We start from the raw sequence: 17401 nt of genomic DNA, 5'->3' as shown, positions 1-17401 counted from the left end.
TGGAAATGGTGGAGCAGACAGTCAGGGGTGGGCAGTGGTGTGGTCGGACAGTTGGGGGGAACTGGATGGGGGACCCGATGCTTGGGGGTTGGGGTGAGTCCCTTGGGGGTTGGGGTGGTGTTGAGCCTCCTGAGAATTTGGGAGCTAGTGGTCAGTCCTGTTGGGAATTGGAGAGAGCTGGGAGGGAGTGTGGTGGTGAGTTCCCTGAGGGTTGGGGGGTAGTGGTGAGTCCGTTGGGGATTATAACAATGAAAGGGACAGAGAAGTGGGAGCAACGTGGCAAAATAAAATGACACATGACTGGAAGCACAGGGTCATGTTCAGTATTCAGCAAAGCAATCACTTAATTTGCATTTGGCCTCCCCAAACATAGGAAATAGGAGGAGTAGTAGGCAATATGGCCCTTCGTGTTACTTCCACCATTCATTATGATCATGGCTGATCGTCCAACTCAGTAGCCTGATCCCGCCTCCTCTGTCATATTCTTTGATCCTTTCGCCCCAAGAGCCAAATCTAACTCCTTGAAAACAGTGTTTTGGCCTCAACTGCTTTCTGTGGTAGAAAATTCCACAGGCTTACCACTCTGGATAAGAAATTTCTCCTCATCTCCGTCTTAAAAGCTTTATCCCGTACCCTTAAATTACGAGGTCATCTCGGTCTCATTGCACATTCCCCTCTCTCAATTTATAGACATTCAGGTATTAATCTGCCTTCCTGTTTTTGCTACCAGTGTGGATTACCTCATTTATCCACATTATACTGCATGTGCCATGCATTTGCACACTTTCTCAGCTTGTCCAAATCACACTGAAGCATCTTTGCGTTCTCCCCACAGCGCCACCTCCCATCCAGCTTTGTGTCATCAGCCAATTTGGAGATATTACATTTAGTTCCCTCATCTAAATCAGTACTATATATTGTGAATATCTGGGGTCCTAGCATTGATCCCTGTGGTACCCCACCAGTCACTGCCTGCCATTCAGATAATTACCTGTTTTTTCAAACTCTGTTTCTTGTCTGCCAACCAGTTTTCTATCCATCTCAATACCCCCAATCCCATGTGCTTTAATTTTACACACAAATCCCTTATGTGGACTTTGTTGAAAACCCTCAAAGTCCAAATGAACCACATCCACTGGCTCCCCCTCATCAAGTCTAGTTACATCCTTGAAATATTCCAGTAGATTTGTCAAGCATGATTTCTTTTTTGTAAATCCATGCTGACTCTCCCATTTTATCCATGCTGACTCTCCCATTTTACCACTGTTTATCAAGAGCTCTGCTATTAAATCTTTGATAATTGTCTCTAGCATTTTCCCCACTGCTGACTAGTCTATAATTCCCTGTTTTCTCTCTACCTCCCTTTTTAAATAGTGGAGTTGCATTAGCTATTCTCCAATCTGTAGGAACTGTTCCAGAGTCTATAAAAACTTGGAAGGTGACCACCAATGCATTCACTATTTCTAGGGCTACTTCCTTAAATATTCTGGGATGTAGATTAGCAGGCCCTGGGGATTTATTGACCTTCAAACCCATCAATTTCCCCAACACCATGGGTGGGATTTTCCAGCCGCGCTCCCCTCAGGACCGGAAAATCCCGCCCAAGGTCAATGAACCTTTGCACGATCCTGTCCCGCTGCTATAATTCCTGTGGCAGATAGGACAGGAAAATTCCACCCCATTTCTCTACTGATACTGATTTCCTTCAGTTTCTCCCTGTTACTAAACCATGTGTTCCCCAACATTTCTGATGTGTTATTTGTGAAGATAGAACCAAAGTATGTATTTAGTTGATCATCCATTTCCTTGTTCATCATTATAAATTCCCCTGTTTCTGACTATAAGGGACCGACATTTGTCTTCACTGATCCTTTTCTCTTCACATATCTGCAGAAGATTTTACAATCAGTTTTTATGTTCCCTGTGAGCCTACTCTGTTCCCCTTGCTCATCCTTTGCTGCATTCTAAACTGCTCCCAATCCCTAAGTTTGTTGTCTTTCCTGGTCACTTTGAACGCCTCTATCTTAGAGCTCATACTATCTCTAATTTCCCTTCTGAGTCATGGTTTGACCACCTTTCCCGTTTTACTTTTGCATCAGACAGGAATGAACAATTGTTGCAATTCACCAATGCGCTCTTTGAATGTTTGCCATTACCTATCCACCGTCATTCCTTTAGGTAACGTTTCCCAATCCATCATAGCCAACTCGTGCCTCACATCATCGTAATCTCCTTTAAGAAGATTCAGGACCCTCATCTCAGAATCAATTACGTTACTCCGACTTGATGAAGATTCTATCATACTGTGGTTGTTGATCCTCAAGAAGGCACGCACAACTGGCTTGCCAATTATTCCTTTCTCATTAGACAATACCCAATTTGGGATGGCCTGCTCTCTAGTTGATTCCTCAACATATTGATCTGGAAAACCATCCCCGATACACTCCAGGAATTCCTCCTATACAGTATTGTGAATAATTTGATTTGTTCAGTCGACATGCAGATTAAAGTCACTCATAATTACGGATGTTACTTTATTGCATGTGACTCTAATTTCCCATTTAATGCCAACCCCAACATCAACAAGACAGTTATGTAGTATGTTCTATATACAACCCCAGCGAACATTTTTTGCCCTTTGGTGTTTCTCAGCTCTTCCCATACAGATGCCACATTGTCGGAGGTAATATCTTTCCTCCCTATTGTGTTAATTTCCCCTCTAACCAGCAATGCAACTCTACTGCCTTTTCTTTTTGTCTGGCTTTCCCAAATACTGAATACCCTGGGTGTTCAGTTCCCATCCCTGGTCACCCTGCAGCCATGTCAACGTAATTCCAACTATATCATACCCATTTACATCTATTTGTACAATTAATTTATCCACTTCATTGCAAATACTCCGTGCACTAATGCAAAGGCTTATCCTTTTAACATTTCTTGTCCTGTTCCCACTATTTTTCAGTGGCTCTGTTTGATTCTGGCCTTTGATTTCTCTGCTTGTCACTTTTTTTATTCCCCCTTCTGTATTTTGTTCTTGTCCTTGATTCCCCCTCTTCTGACTCCTTGCATAAATTCCTATCCCATTTCCATTTTAGTTTAAACCCTCTCCAATCACTCTAGCAAATACTCCCCTTAAAACATATGTCCTGGTCCTGCCTATGTATAACCCAGTAAGAAGTTTAACAACACCAGGTTAAAGTCCAACAGGTTTATTTGGTAGCAAAAGCCACACAAGCTTTCGGAGCTCCAAGCCCCTTCTTCAGGTGAGTGGGAATTCTGTTCACAAACAGAGCATATAAAGGCACAAACTCAATTTACATGAATAATGGTTGGAATGCGAATACTTACAACTAATCAAGTCTTTAAGAAACAAAACAACGTGAGTGGAGAGAGCATCAAGACAGGCTAAAAAGATGTGTATTGTCTCCAGACAAGACAGCCATGGGGGTATTGTTTTGTTTCTTAAAGACTTGATTAGTTGTAAGTATTCGCATTCCAACCATTATTCATGTAAATTGAGTGTGTGTCTTTATATGCTCTGTTTGTGAACAGAATTCCCACTCACCTGAAGAAGGGGCTTGGAGCTCCGAAAGCTTGTGTGGCTTTTGCTACCAAATAAACCTGTTGGACTTTAACCTGGTGTTGTTAAACTTCTTACTGTGTTTACCCCAGTCCAACGCCGGCATCTCCACATCATATGTATAACCCATCCAGCTTGAACTGGTCCCAGTGTCCCAGGAATCTGAAACCATCCGCCTCACATCAGCTCTTCAACCACATACTCATCTGATATATCCTGCTGTTTCGACTCTGACTTGCACGTGGCATTGATAGTATTCCTGAAATTGCTACCTTTGAGGTCCTACTTTTCCTATATCCTAACACCCTATATTCTGCTTTTGGGACCTCATCCTTTTTTAAATCTATGTCGTTTGTACCAATGTGTACCACAACCACTGGCTGTTTGCCCTCCTCCGCTAGAATGTCATGCAAACTGCTCTGTGATATCCGTGACCCTAGCACCAGGGTGGCAATATAACATCCAGGAGTCTCATTTGCGGTCACAGAAGCGCCCACTAATTCCCCTTACAATTGAATCCCCTATAACTATTGCATTCCAACACTTTTTACTCCAACCAATGGCAGCTGGTGGAGCTTAAATTCAATTAATAATTTAGAATTGAAAAATTAGTCCCAATGATGACCATGAAACACTCATTGATTATCATAAAAAAACCCACCAAGGTCACTAATATCCTTTGGGTATCCTTGCCTGGTCTGGTCTACACGTGACTCCAATCCCACAGCAATGTGATTGATTCAACTGCCGCCTGAAATGCTGCGGCAAGGCACTCCGTTCAAGGGCAATTAGGAATAGGCAATAAATGCTGGCCTTGTCAGTTAAGCCCACATCCCACGAAAATAATTTAAAAATCAGATTCTGTATTCCCCAATATTCTTTGTTTCTCTTTGATTCCCAGCTTCTGTAATATTTTGCCTTTGAATAAATCCACACATTACTTTTTACATGCCCAGAATATGGAAACTTTGGTGCTATTTTTGATTCTGAAAATATTGAAAGCCAAACCAAAACTTCAGGTGCTTTTGCCATTTTTCTCTCTCAATCCCAATCTGTCATTTTTTTCTGTAAAATACAGGATATATTCTTAGCAGTAACTGCATTAAGATTTTTTTTCTCTAGTTTTAATTCTGTGTTGGCCACTTGTCCGAGTAGCTCTTGATTTTTAATATCGGCATTATATTCTAAGAAGTCTTCCCTGTTGGCAGTGGTGTCTTTTCCTTGCATGCTGTGTTGATTTAATTTCAACAAAACGGAAAGAAAGGAGTAATAAGTGAAAAATTTTAGCAGTCAAGCAGCTAGTGTGATTTTACAGTCAGCAGGATGTCTCTTTGGTTTTTATCGAAATGGATGCTTGCATCAAGTAAACTTAAGCAAGGTTCAGAAAAAAATGTAATGGATGGTTAGCGTTTTGGTGACAAATCTTGTCCATTTAACTAATAATTTAGTTGCTAAATGAGGAAGGTTAAGCAGTCATCACTAGAACCTTAGGGGTGGCAACATGTCTATTGTGGCACGGAAAGCATATTGAAACCAGAAATACAAGGGATTTTCTTGTACCAAGTGTCAAGAGAAAGTCATTGTGTGTGCTATATCTATTTAATGTTAACAACTTTCAGAGCTTAATAGAACTTAATAGGAACAAATGCTGTCCAGCATCCAGTGCTTCAGGTCACTGAAACTGGAGTTGGTTTAGTCTATGGAAAGGATTGGAAAGGTAAATCAGGTTGGGGGATTTGGGGTTAGTGATATCTTTTAGCAATGCAGTTTCCATCTCAGATGTTCTGAATCATAACTCTGGTGATAACCAGGTTCTTCCTCATTTTGGGGAACGGGCAAGTATTTACATGGCTGCTCTTGATCACAGCCAGTTTCAGAATAGAGTTAGTCTGGTCAGGATGGAAGTACTTTAAATATAATTTGGAAGGACCATTAGGAAGTTTTTTCTCTGTTAAAGTTGCTTTATAAATGCAAGTTGTCAGCTGAACACAACTTCATCTTTATGACCATGTGACCTGGTATTTAGGGGCTTAAAATTTATTTTCGGCTGGCTTTTGTCTTCAGTAAGAAACAGATTGCTTCAAGCTCTGGAAGTTTATTTGAACGTTCTTGAGCATCATTCAAACTTCCTGCCTTGGAGATCTTTCAGACTCCATTCAATTCAGGACATAATTTATCCTACAAGCTATTTTGCTTTGCATCTCTCCAATTGAACTATATAAATGTAGAGCCTACTTACTATGCCACTTTTCTCTTTACTAGGCATTCATTCTCGATGGGAGAATTTTGACCGGCTTAGCCTATAGAGAATTTCATCACAGCAGACCTTGATTGTTGTATTAATCCAGTGTCCAAGTACATTTTTAGCAGGGGTTATTGGGTAGAGGTGATGACTGGGATATTCCAGACTGACTTTTATTTTTGTTTGGCTTCACTCTATCCTGGCTGAACTCGATGATTTGATAAGGTACCCTTTCAGAACTGCTGTGAGCTGCTCAGCATACTGATATGAGCCAGGCCAGAACCTCTAAGGTGTTTTATGAAAACAGCCTAGACCCTAAGTTTTTACATTTTAATTTGGCGCAAGTGAGCAGAAGGTGTTTCACTGCAGGTATGATTCAAGTGACCTACTAGAAAGTGTTTATCAAACAAAGTTTATTTAAGAACATAGTTAAAATATAAAAGATTTAGCATAACATTTACCAATTACAAGATTCAAACATGGTACAGTATAAAACCTTAACAGCTAGCTATCTATGATGTTCCAAGTCGAACAACATCCCATAAACATATATCCCCTTCTAGACTTGGCACAAAAAGCAAGTATGCTCACGTGATGCTGGATTTTGCAGCTTTTTAACACCTGCTGTGAATTGGTCCTTTCAATGTTGGATTAAAACTGAGGCTTCCCAGTCCTGGGACTTTAAGCATGCCTCTGGAGAGAGCGAGAGAGAGACAGAGACACTGCTTTCTGTCTCTCGTCCAAACAGCATCTGAGAAAAATGAGACTAAAACCTGTGGGGAAAAAAAACTGTCCCCAGGCATCACCTGACTTTGTCAATCATACTCCACCCAGCAATTCCAAAAGGATCATAAAATCTCAGGGCACTGCATTAGTTCAGATTAAAAATAAATATGATATCCATTATATTGCTTCAGTAACAATTTAGATGACACTAGTTACAGACAGAATGGTGCCAATAAAATGCTAGAACCTGCTTGAAAAACCTTCAGAGAAACATGATTAAAATACATTTCTTAAAGGCGCAGTATCGTCACAATACTGATGACCAAAAGTATGTTTAATTTGCCAACAGAGGTAACATTTTTAATGCACTTGTCCGTGCCAGTGAAATGCACCTCTTTTGATTAATTACAGTCCTCCAGAGGAAATGCTGCTATTATTAACTTAGCTGAAGTCAGAGTTGCAGTTCATTGTAAATGGAACGTTAATCTAGGTTGATCACAACCAAGCAAAAGCAAAGTGTAAAGAGAGAGCATGCTGGCATTAACTAAAGTGCTAAAAGAGGGATAATGAATTAAATAATCTGGGATTTCCTTCAGGTGCTTTTAGTGAATGATGATATTGCTGCATGATCCAGAATGTGTAGAGGAATGTCCAAAAACGTTGGATGTGCTGTCTTGTGACTAGATAGTAGTACTGGTGTGCTCATCTTCATCTCATCTTCACTGGCGTTGTATGTTCACCATTAGTAATGAGAGCTTCAGGTGTATTTCCTCTGACAAACATGAATCTTAGCCCCAGGCCATATTCAATGGTTCTTAAACTTTACTGGGCATAGCCTCACCAGCTCAAGCTTGAGTTGTCGGTGTCAGCACCAATACATTTTGCAAAAAAAAAGCCGGCAAAGGTAAACATTGTCATCGTTTGTCTTTACTCTCCTACTCTCTCTCCTTTCCCTTTGTTCCTCTTTCTCACTTAGCTTCTCTCATTTCAGCAGCACTTTGGCACTGCTGCATGGGGAGACCAGGGGATGGAGTTGGTCAAGAGGCAATGGATTGGAGAGTTTCAGGGGCTCTTGGCATGTTCCACAGTTTGAGAACCACTTGTTTCTGTTGTATCAGTGTGATATCATGTTTTTTCCCTATGACTGCCTTAATATAGTGATTTCAGAGATTTTCAGTATAGCTGTGTCATTCTCTGAGGCCACCAATTTTATTGTCCATGTGCATTAGATTAAGTGTTTTAATACCAAACCTTTTGGTGTGGGGAGGGGGGGAGGGGGCAGAGAAACTGGTGACGATTTAATTTTAAGTGTTACCTAAATACAACGACAATAATTTTGTTTTTCCTGCATTATAAATATCCCCTTATAAGATCTTTACTGAAATGGTGTTTCAGCTGTGGAGAATGACCCAACCATACTTGTTATGGAAAATGGTCTCTCTTCAGCAATCCCTTTTTGAAGAAATTTAAAACATAAGCATACCAATGCTCTTATCCCATTCTCTCTCATGCAAATTGGAAAGAGCCACAGACCCAGAGATTAATAATTTTGCTTCTTTTTTTATCTTTTGTAATCGTGAAAGAAAATTGCAACAAATGTACCTGTACTGGTAAGTGTTTTGAGGTGACTAAAATGTAGCCTTGTGGTGTAGTTTATTGGTAAGAATCAGGTAAGTGTCTATTTTAAAATTTAATCAGTTTTTGTTTGTAACCAGGACATCCGAAAACTGCTTAAGCAATGAGACCCTACACTTTAACATTGGCTTGTGTGCATGTAGCTGTGGGTGCACTGTAGTTGTAAGAAAAACAAATCATAATTAACATTTCAGTAGTACTTAAGAATTTCACAACTACTTCTACTTCAGGGCACATTTTATTTGATAATTGAACAGAACCTATGTTCTGTCGTATATTAGCAAAACATGCTCAGGTAAGGTATGAAGGTATTTTCATTATTCTTACATATTGCATCCCGTGAATAACCCTCCTGAATTGCATGCTGTTACGCTCCTGCTGATTTGATTAAAACACCTCTATAAATAAGTGATTGTTTAGATTCCTTCCCAATTGTTGCTTGTGGTGTTTGCTCTGCCACGTTGATTCACTTTGATTATTTTGTGTTCTAATTAACTTTAATTTCCTTTGGGGTGGGTGGTGGCAGTGTGTGTAAAAAGAAATGTTTCTGAATTGCTCTTTACCTGTAACTGTGTTTGAACAGGCTTGGTTTTTTTCACATAAAATACCACAAAATTAGCCTAAGTGAGACAGTGAATTTAAATTTTATTTGTTTCACCATTCAGACTGTTGAAACGTACCATTAGCAGGATGGAATGAAGTTTACCCGTGATTGTTGCCAAAAATAACCTGTGGCAAATTGAAGGTTTTGAATGGAAAACTAAACCTTTGCAAGATACAGCATGCTTCAATACAGAGCTCCCGCAACTAGTCCCCAGCATTGAGCTTTAGTATCCAGAATTCAAGAACGTGAATGATATTCCCAGATCAACCCCTGTGACTGAGCTTCACAACCCGCATAAATGCAGTTTCATGCCACAAAGAACTGAATGAAGAGACACAAGTACATTCCCATGTAGGACTTTTCAGACAATAAATATTGTAGCTTACACAGTTCTGAAAAGCCAAAAGACAACACATGCAATACATCTAACTCCCATCCCCGACACTCGCTGTCGGGAATCATCTCCCTCTGTCTCTCTCTTGGTTCACCCACCATTCCCTCTCAACCATCTGTCTGTGTGTGTCTGTGCATCTTTGTGTGTGGGGCTCTGCGTGTCTTTGTGTGTGTGTGCGTCTCTCCCGCTCTCTTCCCCCACCTCTCCCACTCTCTTCCCCCCTCTCCCGCTCTCTTCCCCCCCTCTCCGGCTCTCTTCCCCCCCTCTCCCGCTCTCTTCCCCCCCTCTCCCGCTCTCTTCCCCCCCCTCTCCCGCTCTCTTCCCCCCCCTCTCCCGCTCTCTTCCCCCCCCTCTCCCGCTCTCTTCCCCCCCCTCTCCCGCTCTCTTCCCCCCCTCTCCCGCTCTCTTCCCCCCCTCTCCCGCTCTCTTCCCCCCCCTCTCCCGCTCTCTTCCCCCCCCTCTCCCGCTCTCTTCCCCCCCTCTCCCGCTCTCTTCCCCCCCCTCTCCCGCTCTCTTCCCCCCCCTCTCCCGCTCTCTTCCCCCCCTCTCCCGCTCTCTTCCCCCCCTCTCCCGCTCTCTTCCCCCCTCTCCTGCTCTCTTCCCCCCCTCTCCCGCTCTCTTCCCCCCCTCTCCCGCTCTCTTCCCCCCCTCTCCCGCTCTCTTCCCCCCCTCTCCCGCTCTCTTCCCCCCCTCTCCCGCTCTCTTCCCCCCCTCTCCCGCTCTCTTCCCCCCTCTCCCGCTCTCTTCCCCCCCTCTCCCGCTCTCTTCCCCCCCTCTCCCGCTCTCTTCCCCCCCCTCCCGCTCTCTTCCCCCCCTCTCCCGCTCTCTTCCCCCCCTCTCCCGCTCTCTTACCCCCCTCTCCCGCTCTCTTCTCCCCCTTCTCCCGCTCTCTTCCCCCCCTTCTCCCGCTCTCTTCCCCCCCTTCTCCCGCTCTCTTCCCCCCCCTTCTCCCGCTCTCTTCCCCCCCTTCTCCCGCTCTCTTCCCCCCCTTCTCCCGCTCTCTTCCCCCCCTTCTCCCGCTCTCTTCCCCCCCTTCTCCCGCTCTCTTCCCCCCCTTCTCCCGCTCTCTTCCCCCCCTTCTCCCGCTCTCTTCCCCCCCTTCTCCCGCTCTCTTCCCCCCCTTCTCCCGCTCTCTTCCCCCCCTTCTCCCGCTCTCTTCCCCCCCTTCTCCCGCTCTCTTCCCCCCCTTCTCCCGCTCTCTTCCCCCCCTCTCCCGCTCTCTTCCCCCCCTCTCCCGCTCTCTTCCCCCCCTCTCCCGCTCTCTTCCCCCCCTCTCCCGCTCTCTTCCCCCCCTTCTCCCGCTCTCTTCCCCCCCTTCTCCCGCTCTCTTCCCCCCCTTCTCCCGCTCTCTTCCCCCCCTTCTCCCGCTCTCTTCCCCCCCTTCTCCCGCTCTCTTCCCCCCCTTCTCCCGCTCTCTTCCCCCCTTCTCCCGCTCTCTTCCCCCCCTTCTCCCGCTCTCTTCCCCCCCTTCTCCCGCTCTCTTCCCCCCCTTCTCCCGCTCTCTTCCCCCCCTTCTCCCGCTCTCTTCCCCCCCTTCTCCCGCTCTCTTCCCCCCCTTCTCCCGCTCTCTTCCCCCCCTTCTCCCGCTCTCTTCCCCCCCTTCTCCCGCTCTCTTCCCCCCCTTCTCCCGCTCTCTTCCCCCCCTTCTCCCGCTCTCTTCCCCCCCTTCTCCCGCTCTCTTCCCCCCCTTCTCCCGCTCTCTTCCCCCCCTTCTCCCGCTCTCTTCCCCCCCTTCTCCCGCTCTCTTCCCCCCCTTCTCCCGCTCTCTTCCCCCCCTTCTCCCGCTCTCTTCCCCCCCTTCTCCCGCTCTCTTCCCCCCTTCTCCCGCTCTCTTCCCCCCCTTCTCCCGCTCTCTTCCCCCCCTTCTCCCGCTCTCTTCCCCCCCTTCTCCCGCTCTCTTCCCCCCCTTCTCCCGCTCTCTTCCCCCCCTTCTCCCGCTCTCTTCCCCCCCTTCTCCCGCTCTCTTTCCCCCCCTTCTCCCGCTCTCTTTCCCCCCCTTCTCCCGCTCTCTTTCCCCCCCGCTCTCTCCCCCTCTCTTCTCCTCCCCCCCCCCCCCCTCCCCCCCGGCCTTCCCTGTCTGTCCTTCCCTCGTCTTCAGCTCAACCGGGCTCCTCATTTGATCCAGCCCCCTACCTCTTTATCAACACACCCTATCTCTTAGCCCCTCCTACTCTTTCTCTCTCACCCTCTCAAGGCCATCCCACTTTCGTGCTCTCCAAAAATTGTTGAAATAAATGTTTATGGTTATCTTTGTACGGTCCTGGTTATTAGTTTGGACAATCTTTATTCCATTTGTAGTAAGCTTGTAGAATACTTGAGATATTCTGAATTTAAAAGCAAGTGGTGTTCCTGTGCATGAATTTGAATTTTAGGATAGAGCATTGCATTCTAAAGTAGCTCGAGGCCTGGTAGCTCAGTTTGTGCATATCAATGTGCTGCCATGTGTTGCACCATGGATTGATGTCCGCGGTTTCTCGTGGTGAATCCTCAGTTTAACTGAGGCTGTGGATGGAATGAAATGAGGTAAGATAATTTCCAAATAAGGAAACATTCCCAGACCTGGTCAAGAAAGGGCATACTTGTATGTCTTTACATGATTGAAGTGCTTATTTGGTGCCTTGATCATGTATGAGTGCCTAAAGGAAAGGTTAGAGTAACTGCCCCAGTTATGTTAAATGTGTCTAGCATATAATGTTCCAAGCAGACAGAAATTAATTGAGGCGCATCTAAGTTTACGCCAATACTAATTGAGCAGGCTGTATCCCATCAATGAAGACTTGCTGGCAAATCAATAGAACTACTTAATTATTTCAGTGAAATAATAGAAAGCTTGCAATATACTGTAAATGTTCAGTTATGAAATTTAATTATAATAATTACACTTTTTCACTCCCACAATAGCTTCAGTTAATTATAAAAGCTGTTTTGTCAGCAATTTCATCTAAGTGCAAAGTGTCCAGTGAAAAGGCATTATATTTTCACTTTATTAAGGATTTTATACTTGCTATTTATGCTTGCTCATATTTCTTGTTCTTTGAAGGCCTGAACCTTCCTGCAGATGTATACTAAGATAGAAAATTGCTAAGCGGTGTTTTGATTTGATCCATTTTTAATAAAAGATAAGGCTCGTTCACCTTGTCTTTTACCAGACTTGCCATTAATGGGGTAGAATGCCAAGTGGTACATTCTCATCATCCTGCTCAACACAATTCTCTGCGGGGCTAATTTTCCTTCTCAAAGTCAATAGTCTCTATTTTAACACTGTACTGAAGGCATTATCCAGATAAATGGATTGGCTATAAAATTAGCAAGGACCATCTGTATTGCCAAGGAAATAGACACAAGTTCAGAGATTGGTCAACTGAATAGAAACTGCCTAACTTTTAATTGATATTCTTTGTTGCAAGTTACAGCTGGGTACAAATTGTGCTTGATGTTCAAAGCCTGCATTTCCTTCCTCCCTCTGCACCTTTCATGAGTCATACTGCTATGAGATGTTAATTACGCTAACATGCTTTAGGGTGCAACACTGGCTGCTGGAAGTGCGTAGGACCAGGAGATGGTCATTGTTCCCCTCTAGCCTGTTCAACAAATACAAATGTTAGCTGATCTGCAGACTAACTGTCCATATCCACCTTTGCCCACATTCCTTAATACCTTTGCGTAATAAAAAAAACTGCCTATTTCAGATTTAAAACCAGCAATTGATTTATCATGTCCTATGATGAGAGGATGAGTAAGCTGGACCTATACTCTCTGGAGTTCAGAAAAATGAGAGGTGATCTCATTGAAACATACAAGTTCTTAAGGGGCTTCACAAGTTAGACACAGGTTGTTTCCCCTAGTAGGGCAGTCTAGAATATTGACACACAGCCACTGTAAGGTCAGTCATTTCACATTGGCATGAGATGTGTGGGTTAGGTTGATTGGCCAGGTTAAAAATTGCCCCTTAGAGTCCTGGGATGTGTTGGTTAGAGGGATTAGCGGGTAAATATGTGGGGGTAGGGCCTGGGTGGGATTGTGGTCGGTGCGGACTCGATGGGCCGAATGGCCTCCTTCTGCACTGTAGGGTTTCTATGATTTCTATGAGAAAGTTCCAGCGGTTGTGAATCATTTAAATTTTTGATGCCAGGAGGTTTTGATGCTTCATCCTTGAATGTATTCAAGGCTGGGTTAGATAGGTTTATGATCTCTCAGGGAAGTTGAAGGATATGGAAAGCAGGCAGGAAGGTGATGCAGAGGCATAAGATCAGCCATGATCACATTGAATAACTGGACAGGTTTGGGGTCCATATTGTCTACTCCTTATTTCTTGTGTTTTTATCAACTGCAATTTGGAACACAGTCGTATATTCAAACAAAGTCAGCATGGATTTACGAAAGGGAAGTCATGCTAATCAAATCTACTGGAGTTCTTTGAGGATGTAACTAGTAGAGTTGATCAGAGAGAACCAGTGGGTGTGGTTTATTTAGACTTTTAGAAGACTTTTGGTAAGGTCTTGCATAACAGATTATTCTATAAAGTTAAAATGCATGGGTTGCAGGTAGTGTCTTGAAATGGATAGAAAGCTGGTTCGCAGATAGCAAGCAAAGAGTTGGAATAAATGGGTCTTTTTCCGATTGGCAGGCAGTGACTAGTGAGGTACTGCAGGGATCTGTGCTAGGACCCGAACTGTTCACATTATATATTGATTTGGACAAGGGAACTAAATGTATGCAAATTTGGGTGGGAGGGTGAGCTGTGGGGAGGATGCAGATATCGGGCAGAAACATTTCTAAACACACAAGGGGGTGACACGGTGGCAAAGTGGTTGGTGCTGCTGCCTCACTAGCGCCAAGGACCCAGGTTCACTTCCAGTCTTGGGTGACTCGTGACTTGAAGTTTACTCGTTCTCCCTGTGTCTGCGTGGGTTTCCTTCAGGTGCTCTGGTTTCCTCCCACAGTCTAAAGATGTGCAAGTTGGGTGGATTGGCGAAGCTAAATTTACCCTTGGTGTCCCAAGAAGTGTAGGCTGGGAGGATCAGTGGGGTGAATACATGGGGTTATGGAGATAGGGCCTGGGTAAGATGCTCTGTTGAGTGTCGGTGCAGACTCAATGGGCCGAATCTTCTGCACTGTAGGGATTTCAATGATTCTTCTTTGATTCCAGATGTTTGTGTGATTTGGCCAGGTTGAGTGGGCATATGCATTGCAGATGCAATATAATGTAGATAAATGTGAGGTTATCCACTTCAGTAGCAAAAATAGGAAGGCAGATTATTATTGAATAGGTATAAATTGAGAGAGGTGAATACCCAATGAGACCTTTGTGTCCTTGTGCATCAGTTGATGAAAGTAAATGTGCAGGTGCAGCAGGCAGTAAAGAAGGCAAATGTCATGTTGGCCTTTTTAGTGAGAGGATTTGAGTACAGAAATAGGGATGTTTTACTGCAATTGTATAGGGCATTGGTGAGGCCACACCTGGTGTATTATGTGCCATTTTGGTGTCCTTCTCTGAGAAAGGGTGTCCTCGCTAGAGAGGGAGTACAGTGAAGCTTTACCAGGTTGATTCCTGGAATAGCAGGTCTGTCATATGAGGAGAGACTTAAGTTGGCTAGGATTATATTCATTGGAGTATAGAAGAGTGAGAGGAGATCTCATAGAACTTATAAAACTCTAACAGGATTAGACAGGGTAGATTCAGAAAATATGTTCTCTATGGTGGGGGAGTCCAGAACCAGGGGTCATAGTTTGAGGAAAAGGGACAGAGGTGAATAGAAATTTCTTCACCCAGAGAGGGGCGAATCTGTGGAATTCACAACCACAAAGTGGTTGAGGCCAAAATGTTGTGATTTCATGAAGGGATTAGGTATGGCTCTTCGGGCTAAAGAGATCAAGGGATATGGGGCAAAAGTGAGACCAGAGTATTGAATTTGATGATCAGCCATTATTATAATGAATGGTAGAGCAGGGTCGAATGGCCTACTTCTATCTTCTATGTAGTTAATCACCAAACCATGGCAAAGTGCCATATGTGAGAGGTGCACACTCTCTTACTCTTACTATCTGTTCTTGACTTTAGAATTTTATAAAGGACAAACTTACACGTGCATAGGCTTTTAGTCTCAGCCACAAATATGTTTATTACAAAAAAACGTTCCTAATGCCTAAAAAGAGCTCTAAACTAGTGTAACAATGCTGCACAGCACTCAAAACTGAGTTATAAATACAAAGTCTCCACGGAAAAGCATTGGCAAAACCCGACGTTTCTGCCAAAACATTAAACAGTTCAAATCAAGCCCTTGCAACCATAGAACAGTACAGCACAGAACAGGCCCTTCGGCCCACGATGTTGTGCCGAGCTTTATCTGAAACCAAGATCAAGCTATCCCACTCCCTATCACCTTGGTGTGCTCCATGTGCCTATCCAATAACCGCTTCAATGTTCCTAAAGTGTCTGACTCCACTATCACTGCAGGCAGTCCATTCCACACCCCAACCACTCTCTGCGTAAAGAACCTACCTCTGATATCCTTCCTATACCTCCCACCATGAACCCTATAGTTATGCCCCCTTTTTTTGAAGATGTTATCCATTCTATTTATTATTTACAGAGACCACAGCGCGGCGAGGATTTAAAACAGGTCACATCGAAACCACAGCAAATCAATTTGTGGGAGAAATGCTTCACTTTCCCAATGGATAAAATAAATCACAAGTTGTCCAACGCCTTATGATGCTCCGCGTTCTATCATCCGCCACACGGAGAGGTCCCTGGACCGGTATCCGCTCCCTGGCACTCCAGTTCCAACAACAGTGCGCGGGGGAACATTCAGGAGCGCTCTTCTGTCACAGCCGACCGGTGGGTAGATTGAGGCACACTCTGCGGCCACCCGGTTTGGCTGTCCCACAAGGCGCTCCTTATCTTTAAATCAAGGCAACCCTTATCTTTAAATCACAGCCCCAATATCCTTCGGATCTGGTTGATACTTGCAACTTCCCACATGGTTGGAGCTGTAGGTGCATGAATCAGGTTGACCATTCCTGATTCTCCTTCGTGATTGCAGTGCAAGACTCTACTGTCTTCGCCTTTTTATTACAAAACATTATCCAAAGTATCAAAGCATATTTCCTGGAGACGTTCTGTTTGGATGGTCAGTGCTTAGCACCTTTTTAAACTCTTTTAGCCTGGTTCTTGTCTTGGTCCAGACAAGCAGTACATCATAATATTTCCTCAACTGAAACAATGGACCCTATTCAGGTGGGATGTTCCTGCCTCCCAAGTTGGTATGCCTGTTGTGTGAAAGAGATTTCTTCTCATCACATTTGCTTCTTTTGCAAATCACTTTTAATCTGTGCCCTCTTGTTCTTGATCCTTTCTCGTTAGCTGTTGTGGATATTTGTACAATGGCTGTTGTCTGAGCCATCAGATCTCTGGTGTATAATATGCGCTTTCAGAAGGCATTTGATACAGTGCCACATAACTGACTTGTGAGGAAAATTATAGCTCATGGAATCAAAGGGACAGCAGCAATGTGGATATAAAATTGGCTGAATAAAAGGAAGCAGAGAGTAACAGTCAAATGAGTATTTTTCAGGCTGGAGGAAAGTTTACAGCGGTGTTCACCAGGGGTCGGTAATGCGACCCTTGCTTTTCTTGATGTATATTAATTTAGACTTTAATGTGCAGGGGACAGTTTTGAAGTCTGTGGATGATACAAAACTTGGAAGTATTGTAAACTGTGAAGAGGACAGTATAGAACCTCAGACAAGTTGGTGGGGTGGGCTGATAGGTGGCAAGTGATGTTCAGTGTGGAGAATTGAGCTGATGATGAATTTTCGTAGGAAGAACATGCAGAGACAATACAAAATAAGGGATAAAATTCTTAAACAGGGTGCAGGAGCAGAGGTGTGTGGGTGTGTATGGGCATAAATCATTGAAGGTGGCAGGATAGATGGAGAGAGCAGTTAGCAAAGCACAAAGTATTCTGATCTTTGTTTAAAGGACACAGAGTGCAAGAGCAAGGAGGTTATGCTGAACTTAAACAAGATACTAGTTTGATTTCAGCTGGAATATTATGTACAGTTTTTGATTGTATAAAAAGGTGTACAAGAATGGTTCCAGGGATGAGACTTCAGTTATGAAGATCAATTAGAGGGGTTTGGACTGTTCTCCTTGGAGAAGGGAAGGCTAAGATGTTCTGACAAAGATGTTCAAAATAATGAGGGGACTGGACGTAG

The 17401-nt window shown here is 44.1% G+C and overlaps 1 protein-coding gene across 11 annotated transcripts in view; it reads left to right on the top strand.

The window, feature by feature from the left end:
• Nucleotides 1–17401, top strand: part of gpatch8 (G patch domain containing 8) — a 183530-nt gene that overhangs the window by 58021 nt on the left and 108108 nt on the right. The window lies entirely within an intron of this gene.

The sequence above is a fragment of the Mustelus asterias genome, chromosome 11 (genome assembly GCF_964213995.1).
Source record: "Mustelus asterias chromosome 11, sMusAst1.hap1.1, whole genome shotgun sequence".
In the NCBI taxonomy this organism is placed as follows: domain Eukaryota; kingdom Metazoa; phylum Chordata; class Chondrichthyes; order Carcharhiniformes; family Triakidae; genus Mustelus; species Mustelus asterias.
The sequence above is the reverse complement of the archived record's forward strand: the minus strand, read 5'-3'. Positions and strand labels throughout refer to the sequence as shown.